This window comes from Rhinolophus hipposideros, assembly GCF_964194185.1.
Source record: "Rhinolophus hipposideros genome assembly, chromosome: 15".
Lineage (NCBI taxonomy): Eukaryota > Metazoa > Chordata > Mammalia > Chiroptera > Rhinolophidae > Rhinolophus > Rhinolophus hipposideros.
In genome coordinates, this window is record NC_138061.1 from 50,390,102 (window position 1) to 50,406,996 (window position 16,895).

The 16,895-nt window shown below is 36.0% G+C and overlaps 1 protein-coding gene and 1 pseudogene across 2 annotated transcripts in view; both read left to right on the forward strand.

The window, feature by feature from the left end:
* MCU (mitochondrial calcium uniporter) overlaps window positions 1-16,895 on the forward strand; it is a 185,299-nt gene that overhangs the window by 142,474 nt on the left and 25,930 nt on the right. The gene's annotated exons all lie outside the window — the stretch shown is intronic.
* On the forward strand, window positions 1,246-13,840 carry LOC308508207 (small ribosomal subunit protein eS27-like; annotated as a pseudogene). Its single transcript has 2 exons — window positions 1,246-1,300; window positions 13,540-13,840. The product of its transcript is annotated as a small ribosomal subunit protein eS27-like (transcript).

The window sequence follows — 16,895 nt, forward strand, 5'->3', positions numbered from 1 at the left end:
ATAATTTCTTAGTGATACAGACTCCCTTAAACCAACTCTTGGAGTCCCTAGTCTTATGGACAGACCTCAACTGGAGAATTGCTTTGGATACTGTGCACACTGGTGCATGCACACACCCATGTACCCTTTCCTAAGAGGCATTGTGCTGAGAAGTTAAGAGACAGTGTTTAGAGTCAGGCTGACCTAGGTTTGCATCCCACTTCCGCCACTTAACCACCTCTAACGTTAGGCAAGGTAATTAGCTTCTCCAAACCTCTTTCCTCTTCTGTGAAATGGAGATGGTAATAGTTACCACCTCCAAGACCAAAACGTACTCACCCTGCAGAAATAGTACTATACCCACCAGAAACTCTTATTCGATAAAGGGTGGTTGTGGTAGTGTTAAAAACCCTTAATCTAAAACATGTCATTTGGGGGTTCTCATTTTAATTCTTCTGTGCCCCAGATCCTCAAATGTAAAATGACTCACAGTGAAATTTTTATGGTTGTATGATTTATAACTAAGGCCTTCAAAGCCTTCAGGGTTCCCTTTCTTGTTAATGGAAGTTAAGGCTGAGAGTAATTCTGCTATATACAGGTGGATTGTATAATATATCATCCAACCCAGCACACTTTAGGGAATGAAAAGGGGCCAACAAAGGTTGTCCTGACAATTTTTAACAGTGTAAGTAAGCCAGGGCATATCTTCACGTTAGGTACAGGGAAAATGCCGAAGGTGAGCTAGAGTAAGAGCAAGGAAAAGTAGCCTCTTCTAGCGGCTTTCATTTCTCTGTACGGAAATGTAATGCTACTCAGTTAACTCTGTATTGAGAACTGTGGCAGACTTGTGTTTATTTTGTAGTAAAAGATAAGCTTTTCTTAAAAATTGAGGGCAAATAATTTTAGTAATGAAGGTTATTGAAAATTCCTGTTTAATAATAAACAATCAACTGTTTAATCAATCCAAGTATAGATAATATATAAATTCTTAACCTAAGTTCTACGGATGGTTTGAGGAACTAGTTATGGTTTTTGTCCTGTTACTTTTTTTAAAGCTTCATTGAGATGTATTTTACATACCATAAAATTCACCTATTGTTGTGCAAACATCATAACTATCCAGCTTTAGACTGCTGCTTCCCCCTTCCCCCCACCCCCCGAAAGTTCCTTTGTTCCTGTTTTGCAGTCAAACCCTGCTCCTACCCTTAGTTAAGCGTGTCACTAGTTAAGTGTTTCCTAAAAATGTTATATAAACGGACTCGCAATATGTCGTCTCTCGCATCTGGCTTCTTCTACGTCTCTCGCATCTGGCTTCTTCTACGTATCATAATGCTTTTGAGGTACATCCATATTGTAGCGTATATTGTTGTTACTTATTTTTATTGCTGAGTAGTATTCTACTCTATGGAAACACCACATTTTATTTATTCACTCACCAAATCAAAAACATTTAGATTGTTCTCCATTTTGAACTATTAAGAATAACCGACATTTGCCTGTAAGTCTTTGCATGGACATACGTTTTTGTTTCTCTTGGGATAGATACTTAGGAGTGGAATGTCTTGGTCATATGGTAAGTATATGCTTTTTAATAAATTGCAAAACTGTTTTCCGAAGCGACTGTACGCTTTGCATTTCCACCAGCCGTGCACAACTGTTCCAGTCTCCCAATATCCTTTCTAACCCTTGGTAGGGCCACTCTTCTTGATTACAGGGATTCCAGTGTATTTTTCTCATTGTAGTTTTAATTTGCATTTCACGGATGATAGTGATGTTGAGCATCTTTTAACTTACGTATTAACCATTCAAATATTTTCTTTGGTAAAATGTCCACATTGACTGTCTTCTTAGTATTGATTCGTAGGGGTTCTTTCCACATGCTAGAGTTGTTCCCGTTACTTTAAAGATAGTTGGGGGGGAAAGAGAATATGATTTTTTTTTTTAGTCGTGTTGTGTTATTAATGGCCACTCTTGTGCACAGTTGTAAATTCTGTATTTATTGTCATCGTCATATTGAGGTCACAGACGTACCCCACCACTGTCTTTCATCCCAACTTTTAAAAAAAATGAAAGTAATGAAACTGCTTAATCACCAAAGATGATGCAACGTAAATCCTCAGTTTTAAGGTGGCAGTATTCTCACCAACCTAAATATGAACTTGGGAAAGTTGAAACACCTTATACTTTTCCATTTTTGAAATATATTCTACAGTTAGGATTCTTTTTTTGTAAGTAGAAGTTTCAGTTGAAACTACTAGAATGCAGTTGAACTTGTTCTGTCAAAAAATCTTTTTAAAGGATTCTATAAAATTGACTTTCACATTGCCAAGAAAAACAGCCACATGAAATTGGAAAGACCATTTAGCTTTTTTAAATTAATTTTTATTTTATTCTTAAGTTACACTTGACATACAATATTATATTAGTTTCAGGTGTACAACATAGTGATTAGACATTTATATAACTTACAAAGTGATCACCCCAATAAATCTAGTACCCGTCTGACATCATATATAGTTATTACAATAGTGTTGACTATGTTCATTACGCTATACTTTACATCCTTCTGACTATTTTGTAACTATCAATTTGTGTTTTTTAATTCCTTCACCTTTTTCTTTTCTTTTTTATTTATTTATTGGGGTGACAATTGTTAGTGAAATTACATAGATTTCAGGTGTACAATTCTGTATTACGTCATTGTGTGTTCACCACCCAGAGTCAGTTCTCCTTCCATCACCATATATTTGATCCCGCTTACCCTCATCTCCCTCCCCCCACCCCCCTTACCTTCTGGTAGCCACTAAACTATTGTCTGTGTCTATGAGTTCTTGTTTCTCATTTGTTTGTCTTGTTCTTTTGTTGTTTTTGGTTTATATACCACATATCAGTGAAATCATAGGGTTCTCAACTTTTTCTGTCTGACTTATTTCACTTAGCATTATACTCTCAAGATCCATCCATGTTGTCACAAATGTTCCTATATCATCTTTTCTTACCACTGAATAGTATTCCATTGTGTATATATATCACAACTTCTTTATCCATTCATCTGTCGAACGACATTTTGGTTGTTTCCATGTCGTGGCCACCGTAAACAAAGCTGCAATGAACATTGGAGCACACGTGTCTTTATGTATAAATGTTTTCAGATTTTTTGGGTAGATACCCAGGAGAGGGATTGCTGGGTCACATGGTAATTCTATTCGTAATTTTTTGAGGAACCTCTATACTGCCTTCCATAACGGTTGCACCAGTCTGCATTCCCAACAGTGTATGAGGCTTCCTTTTTCTCCACAGCCTCTCCAACACTTGTGACTATTTGTCTTGTTGATGACAGCCATTCTGACTGGGGTGAGGTGATATCTCATTGTGGTTTTTATTTGCATTTCTCTGATGATTAGTGATGTTGAGCATTTTTTCATATGTCTATTTGCCATTTGTATGTCCTCTTTGGAGAAATGTCTCTTCAGGTCCTCTGCCCATTTTTCAATTCGGTTGTTTGTTTTTTTGTTGTTGAGCTTCATGAGTTCCTTGTATATTTTGGATATTAGCCCCTTATCGGAGGCACTGTTTGCAAAAATCTTCTCCCATTCAGTCGGTTGCCTCTTTATTTTGTCGATGGTTTCTTTTGCTATGCAGAAGCTTTTAAGTTTCATATAGTCCATTTGTTTATTTTAGCTTTTACTTCCCTTGCCTTTGGAGTCAAATTCATAAAATGCTCTTTGAACCCAAGGTCCATAAGTTTAGTACCTATGTTTTCTTCTATGCAGTTTATTGTGTCAGGTCTTATGCTTAAATCTTTGATCCATTTTGAATTAATTTTGGTACATGGTGACAGATAGCAGTCCAGTTTCATTCTTTTGCACGTGGCTATCCAATTCTCCCAGCACCATTTATTGAAGAGGCTGTCTTTCCTCCATTGTATGTTTTTAGCTTCTTTGTCAAAAATTATCTGTCCATATTTATGTGGTTTTATTTCTGGGTTCTCAATTCTATTCCATTGGTCTATGTGTCTGTTTTTCTGCCAATACCATGCTGTTTTGATTATTGTAGCGCTGTAGTACAAGCTAAAGTCAGGGAGGGCAATACCTCCAGTATTGTTCTTTTTTCTTAAGATTGCTTTGGCTATTCGGGGTCTTTTGTGGTTCCAAACAAATCTGATGATTTTTTGTTCTATTTCTTTAAAAAATGCCATTGGGATTTTGATGGGGATTACATTAAATCTGTATATTGCTTTGGGTAATATGGCCATTTTAACTATGTTGATTCTTCCAATCCATGAGCACGGAATGTCTTTCCATTTCTTTGTGTCCTTCACCTTTTTCACCCATCCCTACTACCCCCATCCCACCTGGCAACCATCAAAATGTTCTGTGTAGCTGTGAGTCTATTTTTGTCTTTGTTTGTTTGTTTATTTTGTTCTTTAGATTCCACATATAAGTAAAATCATATGGCATTTGTTTTTCTCTGTCTGACTTATTCCAGTCAGCACAATACTCTCTAGGTCCATCCATGTTGTTGCAGATGGCAAGATTTCATTCTTTTTTAAGGCTGTGTTATATTGCTGAGTGTGTGTGTGTGTGTGTGTGTGTGTGTGTGTGTGACCTCTTCTTTATCCATTCATCCATACAGGGACACCCAAGTTGCCTCCATATCTTGGCCATTGTAAACAGTGCTGCAATAAACATATAGATGCACATGTTCCTTCGACGTAGTATTTGGGTTTCTTTCGATAAATACCCAGAAGTGGGATTACTGGGTCTTTCTTTCTCTCTTGTTTTAGCCTTTCTTTTAAAGTCTATTTTGTCTGTTGATAAGTATTGCTATCCCAGCTTTTTATTTTCCTTTTCATTTTCATGGAATATCTTTTTCCATCCTTGAATTTCAGTTTGTATGTGTCTTTCAATCTGAAGTGAGTCTTTTGTAGGCAGTATATGTAACGGTCTTGTTTTCTTATCCATTCAGTCACCCTGTGTCTTGTTTATGTCTTTCCAAATCTATTTACAATATTGTAGTTATTGCCATTTTATTATTTGTATTTTCGATCTTTTTTTCTTCTTAAAGAAGTCCCCTTAACATTTCTTGTAATACTGATGTGGTGCTGATGAACTCCTTTAGCTTTTTATTGTCTGGGGAGCTATTTATCTCTCTTTCAATTTTAAATGATAGCTTTACTATATAGAGTAATCTTGGTTGTAGGTCCTTGCTTTACATCACTTTCAATATTTTCTGCCAATCCCTTCTGGCCAGCAAAGTTTCTGTTGAGAAATCAGCTGACAGTCTTATGGGAGCTCCCTTGTAGGTAACTAGGTGCCTTTCTCTTGCCGCTTTTAAGATTTTTTCTTTGTCTTTAACCTTCAGCATTTTAATTATGATTTGTCTTGGTGCGGGCCTCTTTGGGTTGATCTTTTTTGGGACTCTCTGTTCTTCCTGGGCTTGACTATCCATTTCCTTCACCAGGTTAGGGGAGTTTTCCATCATTATTTCTTCAAATAGGTTTTTCATTCCTTGCTCTCTCTTCTCCTTCTGGTGCCCCTATGGTGTGAATGTTGGTGCACTTATTGTCCCAAAGGCCCCTTAAATGATCCTCATTTTTTTCTTTTTGATGTTCTAATTGGGTGTTGCTTGGTACCTTGTCTTTCAAATTAGTCCTCCACTTCATCTAATCTACTGTTGATTCTCTCTAATGTGTTCTTCATTTCAGTTATTGTATTCTTCATTTCGGGTTTGTTTTTTTTATGTTTTCTAGCTCCAATTTTATGTTCCCTATCTCTTTGTTGAAGTTGTCACTGAGATCATTGAGCATTCTAATAATCAGTGTTTTTGAGCTCTGCATCTGATAGATTTCTTGTCTTTATTTTGCTTAGTTCTTTTTCTGGAACTCTGTTTTGTTCCTTCATTTAGAACATGTTTCTTTGTCTCCCCATGTTGGCTGCATCCCTGTGTTTGTTTCTACGTATTAAATACAGCTGCTGTGTCTCCCAGTGTTAGTACAATGGCCTTCTATAGTAGGTAGGTGTTCTGTGGGGCCCCGTAGCGCAATCTCCCTGGTTACCTGAAATGGGTGCTGCATGTGTGTCCATTTTGTGGGTTTTATTTGCGCTCCTGTTGCAGTTGAGCCTTGGTTGCTATTTGCACATTGATGGTAGGGATTGGCCCTCAGGTTGATTGTTTCTGAGGACTGGCCATGACTATAGGGGAGGAGCTGTTGTACAGGTCTGACTCTATGGAGCAGAACTTGCTTTAGCAGGACTTTGGTGCCCGCCCAGTCTGCTCATTGGGTGTGTCATAGGTGGAGATAGCCTGAGGGTACTCTGTCACAGTCTGAAGCCAGCCACCAGGTCTGCCACTCCCAGGGCCTCCTGGGAGGGGCCCCACTGCAGACCAAGTTCCCTGTACCGTGCCTGGAGTCTTTGGATCCCACGCAGAGCTACTTGGTAGGGACCAGAAAGCAATCTGCAGATTTCTTCCATCTGTGCTGTGCTTGGAAGTGCCTGGGAGAGGCTATACTGTAAACTGAGGCCAGCTGCCAGTTTTGGGGCTGCTCAGCAAGAGGTACAGGGCACACCAAGGCCAGATGCTGCTTGTTTGGTATGATGACCCTTTGAGAGATTTTAGAAATATCTGTAGCATAAGCCAAGACAGGCCATTTGTATGGGAAAACCACTGAAAGCGGCTAGGGTGGGCCCACAAGTTGGATGGGATGGGATCTCAGGGAATCACTAGGGCAGGTCAACAAATGGTGTAAGCCAAGTTGATGGGCACTCAGATATGCAGGCTGCCTGCCTCCGCATGTTGGGAGTGGGGAGAGCTCAACAAAGAAACAGTGGCTTCTGCAAGCACTTCTGTCTGGGAGAAAGCTGTTTCTCCAGCCCTCACTTTGAGGCCAGACAATTCAATTCCTCCCTTTTCGCCCCTGGAACCTTTCAAGCTGCTACTGCCCTAGCGCTGGAGCTCAGAGCAAGTGAGTCCATCAGCGAGTAAGTCTGTGCGTGACCCTTTAAGAGTATTGCCTGGAACTCCAGCTCCCCATCTCCCTCAGCCACAATCTCCAACTGGTTTTCACAGCCAGAAGTTGTGAGAACTTCTCTTACCAGCACTGGAAGCCTGGGCTGGGGAGCCTGGTTTGGGGCTGGGACCTCTCACTCCTCAGGGGGTCCTCTGCAGCTAAGATATTCCTCCTGATTTTTAAACGCCGCGTGTGGCTGTGGGATGAGCCCGTTTGGTGTCTCTGCCCCTCCTGTCATGGCTTCTTCTGTATTTCCTTAGTTATAGGACTTCTGTTGAACTAGACTCAGGCAATTCTCAGTGACGGTTGCTCTAGTTTAGTTGTAATTCTGATGTGATCCTGAGAGGATACACACACATTATATGCCTACTCTACCATCTTGACTGGAGCTCCAAGACCTTCCAGCTCTATGTGCTAACAGTATTTGAACTGGGTTAGCTTGAAGTAGAAGCAAATTTTTGTCAAAATCAGATGATATTACCCACTCTAGGATGTTGTCATTTATTCCAATAGCTTGAAGTAAGTTTTGAGGGAATTGGAAACTATCCCATTTCCTTCCAGAAAGCAACTTGAAACTATTGATAGTTTCTGACTCTAAGGAGTTAGTTCCTACCTTTTGTCTGTTAATAAGCATGGTAACACAGTCAAAGCAAAATCCTGAATATGTGAGATTTTCTTACAGAAATTAGAAAGGCTATTAACATTACTAGCTATCAACATCTTTGAAAGAGTGTTAAATTTCTTTGCCAAAATGACAAACAGAAAAAAGGTTTTTTGACTCTAAAGAGCTTGTTGCTTTACTCTTTGCAGAAACGGTACATCTTCCAAACTTATACCTTTTTAACCCTTGTTGCCCTCGTTTGGAACAAGTCAATTTTGTTCTCTTGAGATTTAAAGGCATGATTGGAAATTTTCTCATGAATGTGTTATATAATTTTAGTCTTTGGGTTTTAATACTTTAGATTTTAGGAAAAGCAAGAGAAACTATTAAAGCAGGCATTTTCATATATTCTCATTGAATCTTCTCAGCAGCCTTGTGAGATATTAGAATCCCTGTATTATAGGTGAGGAAACTGAGGTATAGTCTCACATGGAATTGTATTTATAAATATAGAAGTGGTTATTAAAAACAAATTATTTGAAGGTATCTAGGGATGAAACTAATAAAAAATCTTTAAGATGTTTATTGAGAAGAGTAAACTTTATTGAAGAACATAAAAAAAGATAGGAAATAAATGAAGAGCTATACCATGTCAATGAATATAAAGACAACATTGTAAAAGTTGTGAGGTTTCCCCTCCACATGAATTTGTAAACTCAGTGCAATGCTAATCAAAACCCCAACAGGAACTGATGAACTTACTATAAAAATTAAATGAAAGAATAAAATCATACTCATAACTAAGATAAATTTTGAGTAGAAAATGGAGAAAGGTTTATCTAAACCACATATTAAGATATATTTCTAAAACCATAATAATCAAAATGGTAAAGTATTGGTGTAAGAAAGACTGTAGAATCAGATTAGAGAAACCTTGCATACATGGAAATTTGACATGTGATAGAATTAACATTGTAAATCAAAAGATTGAGCAGGTTATTCAATAAATGGTGCTGTTACAATTGGCTTCTTACCTTACAAAAGTAAATTCCAGATGGCATAAGGAGTAAAATGTGAAACACAAAGCTCTAAAAGGAAAAATGTTGGCCAAATTTACATAAGAAACAAAACATTGACAAGTGCTGTTACTGTAGTCTTCTGTTTGTTTATAACAGAGAAGGAAAAAAAATCTCATTTTTCAATGGATAAATAAATCTTATTTACATATATATGTATATGAACTTTTACACAGGACTTTTAAGTGAATGATCCAGAAATATGATTCAATTTGGATAAATCTCAGAGCATTAGTGAGTATAAAAGGCTGTTGTAGAAGGTTGTACACAATGCAACCATTTATGTAAAGTCTAAATACAGCTAAAAACCATGCTATGTGTAATTATTTTATAGGTGAGAATGATAAATACCAATCTCAGGATAGTAGTTGTTTAAATGGGAGGAAGGCTGGAATAAAGTGAGTCCAAATACAATGTAGCTGATATAAGAAAGGGGCTTTGGTGGTCTGGACTAAGATGGTGGTAGTAGAGCAAACTGGAAAAATTAGAGGTTTTAGAAAATAGAATGAAAGGATGTGCTTTCCAATTAGATATGAGGAATGTCATGTTCTGGCTCTAAGAGTGGTCGATATAAGAAACATCCAAACCTGTAAAGAATTTTTATGAGTTTATTTGAGCCAAGCTAACAACGATTGCTGGGAAGCAAAATCTCAGCAGATTGAGAAAATGCTCCAGAGAATGGCAGTTTTGCAGCTTATTTTATACATTAGAAGAAAAGGAGGAGATGTAAGGAGGGTTACATAAAATCCATTGATGGTAGATGAAGGGGGTGGGAGAAAGTAAAGTGGGGATATTTCTGGGATTGGATAAAGTACACAATGGGAGAGACACGTACTTCTTTTACATTGGTGGGCATAGACTAGCAAACATTTACAGTACATAGAGACGGTATGTGGACAACAAGGTAACAGAGAAGTTCTGTGGTCTTATGCTCTGGTGCCTGCCTTGAGGGGTCTGGAGAAGAAGATTACTCTGACATATCAAAAGTGTGTTACTCTGATGCAGAAAGTCAATAGACAGGCTCACTTAAGGTAAAGATTGACATTATCAAGGAAGCTTCAGAGTAAAGATGTGACTTCCCGCTTTAGCCCACCTTAGTTAGGCATTTTTATGTACACACTATCCTGTGTGGTTACTTTTGGTCTCTGAGTTTGCTAAGACCTGCCATGTAGGCTGAGCTTATCAGATTTAGTATGTGACCCCTTTTTTGTCCACTAAATAGTCAAGTATAGCAGACAATTTTCTGGGTTGGGGAATAGTTAAGTAATAGTGGTGTTATTGACTAAGATAAGAAATGTCAGAGATGGATGGGTTGGGGAAGATTAACTTAATTTTAGGATCTTTTAGTTTTGGGTTTACTTGTAGAAAACCCAGTTGTGCCACAGACAATTGAATATAGGTTTGGAACATCAGCCTTTAGATGGTAGCTGACACTTTGCAAGTATATGAGATTGCCTAGAAAGTGTGTGGATTGAGAAGCACAGAGGCCTAGGACAAAACACTTAGAAACCTTTAAGGGATAACTACAATAAGAAGAGCCATGAAGGAATATTAGAAGGTATAGACTGAAAGGTAAAAACAACCAGGAGAGTGTAGAAAAAGGAAAGTTTTTATAATGTGAAGGAGTGGTTTACATCATTAGATGCTGCTAAAATAAATTAAGGGCTAAAATTCCCACCGAATTTAGCAACCTCAAGTCTTATGTGACTTAAGAAAACAATTTTTTAGTCAAATAATGAGATCCAAAACCATTTTGCATTGGGTTGAACTGTATGACCTTAGGACCGTCATTGAACTTTTTATTCTTAGCTGTAAAAGAAGGGTATTAGTCGATATGATTTCTTTGGCCTTCCAGCACTAACATTTTTTAAATTATATTTCACATTCTTGGTGTAGAATATTACAGAAAGGGAGAAGAAAAAAAACAGAAGACCATAAGCCTCTGGAATCATCCATCATATACAGTTCAGCTCTAAGTAGCTTTGCAGGAAACACCCCATATGTTTCCTTATTGTACCAGTTCCCTTTCTAAATAAATCCTTAAGATATAAAAAGCCAAGTTCATAAGATGATATATTTTAGAGGACATTTTACCAATTATTTTGAACACTAATAAAACATCCTTCTATGAATTTTTCTAAGTGTTTTTTAACATTGGCTAAATAACAACCATTTGTATTTTAGACTTTTTTTATACTTGATGCCCCAAAGACATTTTTTTTTTAAATGTATTCCTTCTTTAACCCCAAATGTCTGTTTTCATTGTACTTCTGTTAGTCTGGAAAACATTTTGCCTTTTTGTTTTTATGCCTAAATCTGTTGTCATAACTCTGTCTCTCAGGATTCACATTGGATGCCTCATATTTCTAGGTTTCTATGAAGCACACTGCTATAGAGCATAGATTATTTTTTATTTTATTGAAATGGAAATCAAGGCAGATGATTAAAAAAACTGAACCCACGAATCACTTGAAGTTTATACTTAAAAAAAAAAAAGAGTATTTGTCTCTAGAGAATAGTAGTTGACAACTGTTATTAGTTTATAAAAGCCCATTATGACTTCACTACAACCAGCAGCTATTTTATCTATTGTTAAATTTGAGTAACTTTGGTAATTGTTCTTTTTTGGTTACAAACCAAAAAAACTAACATTTACATTACAATCTAGTATGTATGGGAAAGAAAGAGACCTGTGGGTTTATTTCAAAAGCACTATTATAATAAAGGTTTATCAGTTCTGAAATGTGCTATTCCGTGTAGAGTTCCTCAGAGCTTTCAAATTTCATTCCTTTGAAAAGCTGCATGATCTTTAAAAGAAAAAGTTAAAGTGGGAAAGAAAGACCTTAATTTTCTCTGTTGACTTTGTCTCAGTTATTTTAAAACAGTAACCTCTAAGCACTTATCTGTGACATTGTTTTAGTGAATTTTTCCATACTTTGTACATAAGATTCATAGATTCCTATCTTTTATTTAAATTCAACTGTCTACTTTTTGAAATCTGAGATTGAATAGTTTTTTTTCACATATGGAAAGGGAATACTTGAGGGGAAAATAATAGGTGAACAAGTTAATCACGTAATTTTATGAGCTCATCCTCATTACTGCATAGAGGAGAGCAAGGAATATTCATGTCAATGGCTCTGACTTTAAGGAAACATTGGATTGCTGTGGATTCTTTCAGAAATGAGAAAGAAAATGACAAAAATTTCAAATATCTTTAGATAGTATGTGCTGTATATTAAGTTTAAAACTATTAAGTTTAAAACTAGATAAAACTAGTACGTGCTGCGTATTAAGTTTATATTACTATTTTTGGCCTCTTTCTTAGAAACATAGACTACCCTTTTGGAAGGAATAAAGAAATAGTTTAGTGGTTACCAGAGGGTAAGTGGGGAGAGGAGTTCTAGAAGAAGTAAACAGGGTCAAATATATGGTGATAGAAGGAGAACTGACTCTGGGTGGTGAGCACATAATGTGCGATATAGATGATGTATTACAGAATTGTACACCTGAAATCTATGTAACTTTACTGACAATTGTCACCCCAATAAACTTTAATGAAAAAAAGAAAAAAGAAATGGAGATTTTCGACTTTGCTTCCTTTTAGTTTTTATGTAGAAATTCAAATCGTGTATCCACAAAGAATTAACTGCTGTAAGGATTGCTGCCTTACTGTCAACTAGAACAGCAAATAAAATATGTGAAAAACCTGTTTTTAGACATTGGACAATAGCACAGGACTGTGATCTCTGAGAGAAGAGAAACAGAGGAGGCTTTGGCTAAATTCTAAAACATAAGACCAGGCCAGAACAGCTTCCAAGGAAAACAACTACCAGAAGCTGTAAAATGAATAATCCTCAGTGCTCATACAGTGCCAGAAATCTTTTGACTTCTCTCCAGCCAGAGAGGAGAGACATCACTGAATACATGAACAGTTGGTAGAGACTACCAGAAGAACCATACCATAGAAGTGGGACCAAATTGCTCCTCATATAAAGGATTCTCTAGATCTGTCCTAACAGACTTTTTTAATGACTTGAAAGAATTAAATATGAAGAGAATTAATATAATATGCAAGTAACTTAACTATACACGATCTAGCACTCAACAATGTAAAATTACAATGTCTAACCTCCAATCAAAAATTACTATGCATATGGAGAAGCAGGGAAAGCACCAAAAGAAAAATCAGTCAATTGAAATAGACCTGGAAATGATGAGATAATGACATTAACAGCCAAGGATTTTTAGTTCTTATAAATATGATCCTTATATTCAGAAGGAAAAGGAAAACAAGCATAGCATGAAGAGAAATAGAAGATATAAAAATAAACAAAAGGAATTCATAGAGATGGAAATATATCTGAAGCGAAAAACAATGCAGATGGAATTAACAGCATATTAAACAGTACTGAAGAAAAGATCGAGAGTGCACATTTAGTTGCTAGATGGGATGCTGCTCGATTTATGAATTGCTTAATAAAGTCAATTAGATCTTAAAAAAAAAGAAAAGAAAAGATCAGTGACACTGAAACACATAGCAATTAAAAGTATTCAAAATGAATCTGAGAAGGGGAAAAAACCCTGAAATATATAAAGAAAGCCTCAGTCCCTGTAAAACAGTACCACATGGTCTAATATAAGTGTAACTGGAATCCCAAAAGGATAGGGGTAGAAGACAGAAAAAAATATTTTAATAATGACCCAAATTCTTCCAATTTTGATGAAAACCGTGAGCCCCTCAATGCCAAGAAACTTAAGACTTCCAAAACAAAATAATCAGAAAGAACACCATAGAAAGGAACATTATAATCAAATTATTGAAAATCAATGATAAAGAGAAAATATTAAATCACATGCTGCTCACCAAGGTGTCACCTCAGAGGTCTGCACAGGCTGCGCTTGGGAAAGAATCAACATACCTTTGGCTAGAGATTTACTACATCTGTCCTAGGAAGAGGAAAAGAAAACGCATAAAAGGAAACGGCTAGTTCAAAGTCCAAATTCTTATTTTATAGATGTAAAATGTCCAGGTTGTTACAGAATTACTGCAGGTTCAGCCGTGCTCTGACGGTGATTATTTTTGTAGGTTGTTCAGCAGTGTTGTGCTTGCCAGCAGGAGAACAGGCCAGACTTATGGAAGAGTATTCATGTAGAAGAAAGCAACACTAATGATCCACACAACTTCCTGAATTTGTTACATCACAGAAAACCTTATCACTTCAGTAATTCTAGTTAATCTACCAAGATAATGCAATTACATTTAATTTTGTAAGTACACAACAGTGATCTGCTTTTTTAGTGTCAGTTTTTCAATAAAGTTTTGATTATGAGCAGAGAGAGAGAGAGACAGAGAGAATATTGAAAGCAGCTAGAGTTAAAAAGGTATATTACATATAGAGGAACAAAGATAAATATATACACAAATTTATCATCTACTATGCAAACCAGAAGACATACGTTCTTTAAGTGCTGAAAGGAAAAAAACTGTCAACCCAGAATTTTTTACACAACAAAACTGTCTTTCAAAAGTGAAAGTGAAATAAACACTTTTTCAGACTTGCCAAAGCTGAATTTATTGCCAGCACATCTGTGCACCAAGAAATGTTTGAGGAAGATGTTCAGGCAAAAGAAATATAATTCCAAATGGAAATGTGACTCTATACAAAAGGAATTAGAAACACCAGAGGCTAAATATGTATGTAAATATAAAATATATTTTTCCTCATTTAGAAACGTCTTTAAAATATAATCAGTATCAAAGCAAAAATAATGTGTTGTGTGGTTTATAACATGTAGAAGCAAAATATATGAGTACAGCAGCACAAAGCAGGGGGAGTGAAAGTTATTGTTTTATAATAGCATTCTCTATACTATACCTAAAGTCACATGAGAATACTTGAAGGTTAACTGTGGTAAGTTAAAGATGTATATTGTAAAACTAAAATGGGGTTTAGAAAATCTAATAGGCCAAATCCAGCCCACTGCTTATTTTTGTAAATAAAGTTTGTTGGAACACAAACTCCATTTGGTTACTTATTACCTATGGCTGCTTTTGCACCACAGTGCAGAGTCTGTAACTGGAAGAGATCTTATGGCACACAAAACCTACAATGCTTATTATCTAGCTCTTTATAGAAAAAGTTTGCCAACATGTGCTGTAGAGTAACCCCTAAAAACATAAGAAGGTATAGTTAATAAGCCAATAGTAAAGATTAAACAATCATAAAAAATATTCAGTTAATCTAATAGACGGATGGCAAGAATAGCAGAAAGATAGAAGAAAGAACAGCTGAGGTCAAGAAATAAAGTAGCAAGATGATAAACTTATACACAACCATATTTGTAATTTATTAAATCTAAATGATATGCACACTGTAATTGAGAGGCACAGATTGTCAGGTTGGATAAAATAGCAGGACCCAAGTGTACTCATATGCTGTCTACAAGAAACCCACTTTAAATATAAAGACATGGATAGGTTAAAAGTAAAAGGATAGGAAAAAGGCATATCACAAAATTATATGTCCACACAAAGACTTGTTAGTGAATAACCATAAAAGCTTTATTCATAGTAGCCAAAGACTGGAAACAACCCAGATGTCAAGCAATAGGTAAATGGATAAACAAATTATGGTGTGTCCATGCAGTGAAATACTATCAGCAATAAAAATGAATGAACTACTAATGTACAACAACATGGATGAATCTCAAAATCGTTATGCTGAGAAAAGGAAGCCAGATACAAAAGAGTACATAATATATGATTCCAGTAATACGTAACTCTAGAAAAACTAAATATAATCTGTGGTGAAAAAAATCAAAACTGGTTGCCGAGGGATTAACTGCAATGGGGCTCAAGGGAATTTTGATTATTGTGTCAAAACTCATGAAACATCCATTGAAAATAAAAGTGTATTTTGTTACTCATAAACGATGTATATGCCTTAATAAGTGTTGCTTTTAAAATTTAAGTCATGAAATAATTTAGTGTGAGGCTTTTGTATACATTGTAGACCCTAAAAATTATTAGAATCGGTAAGGAAATAAGATGTAAATGACGACAACTATGAAAAATTTGGAATATCCAGAACTTTATATACATTTCGTCCCAACCTGTCCATTTTGAGGGATAAGAATCTTTAGAAATATTATAGAATGTACCTTTTGATTCCTAAAAAAAAAAAAAAAAAGCTAGTAAAGAAACATCCCTATGTATCAAGCAGTATGCTGAAGTGTTTTAAGTGTTTGTTTGTTTTTTATTTTATTCCTCACAAGAGCTCTATCTGTTAGGGATAAACCTGTTTTATATATGAAAAAAAGTGAGGCTCGTAGAAGGTATATAATATGCCCAAAGTTACAGAGCCAGAATTTGAGTCCAGATTATTCCAAATCCTGTTTTCCTTCCTCAGTGCTAAGTTACCATCTTGAAATGCTGGTTGCTAATGTTAAAAAATCTCGTTCAACATTAGTTATTCAACAAATTTATTTGAAAATTACTTTGAAAGAGAGTTATTCTAACATTTGTTTTAGTGACTAAGACTCTACAAATCAAGACTGTTGAGAAAAAAAGAAGGAAAAAGGAATTCTGTACCATACTGTTATAGAAATCCTTTCAGTTATATAGCTTATAATAATATCTCCCTTAATAACTTTTTGTTAGAAACTCCCAAATAGTTGATCTTCGACTTCTAGTTAACCTCAGAACGACGTTCAGGAGAACATAAAAGGAATTGTTTTGATGATTTCATAATATGTCCTTACTGTATAATTGAATGCTTACCTATCAAGCACCTTGGATGTAATATCATACTATAAATATGAGTTGACTGTCCTGGAGTAAGAGTCTCGCTTATCATGTACTTTAAGATGTCATTTCCCAGGGATTCTTGAAGCTCTGGCTCCAAAGAGCCACCTCCTGGAGTCGCCCAGCAATCTCTGACTACTTAATAAAGTCTTCCAAAATGGTGCGAGAGTTTATCTTCACCAATACCAAGTCCTTTACCTCAAATTCCTAAGAAAGCCTCTCCTTGATCCACTTAGAAGATAATCCTTTGCATGTTTTCATTTTTCTGAAAAGTGAATTGTATGATCCCTATGATCTTGCATAGCCAATTCCCAGAATAACCTTCCACTAAAGTTAAAGAGCATGTTCTTAAACCTTTGGAAACATTTTACACCACACTAATAAAAATAGATTCTGTATAAGAATGGTAATAACACAGCT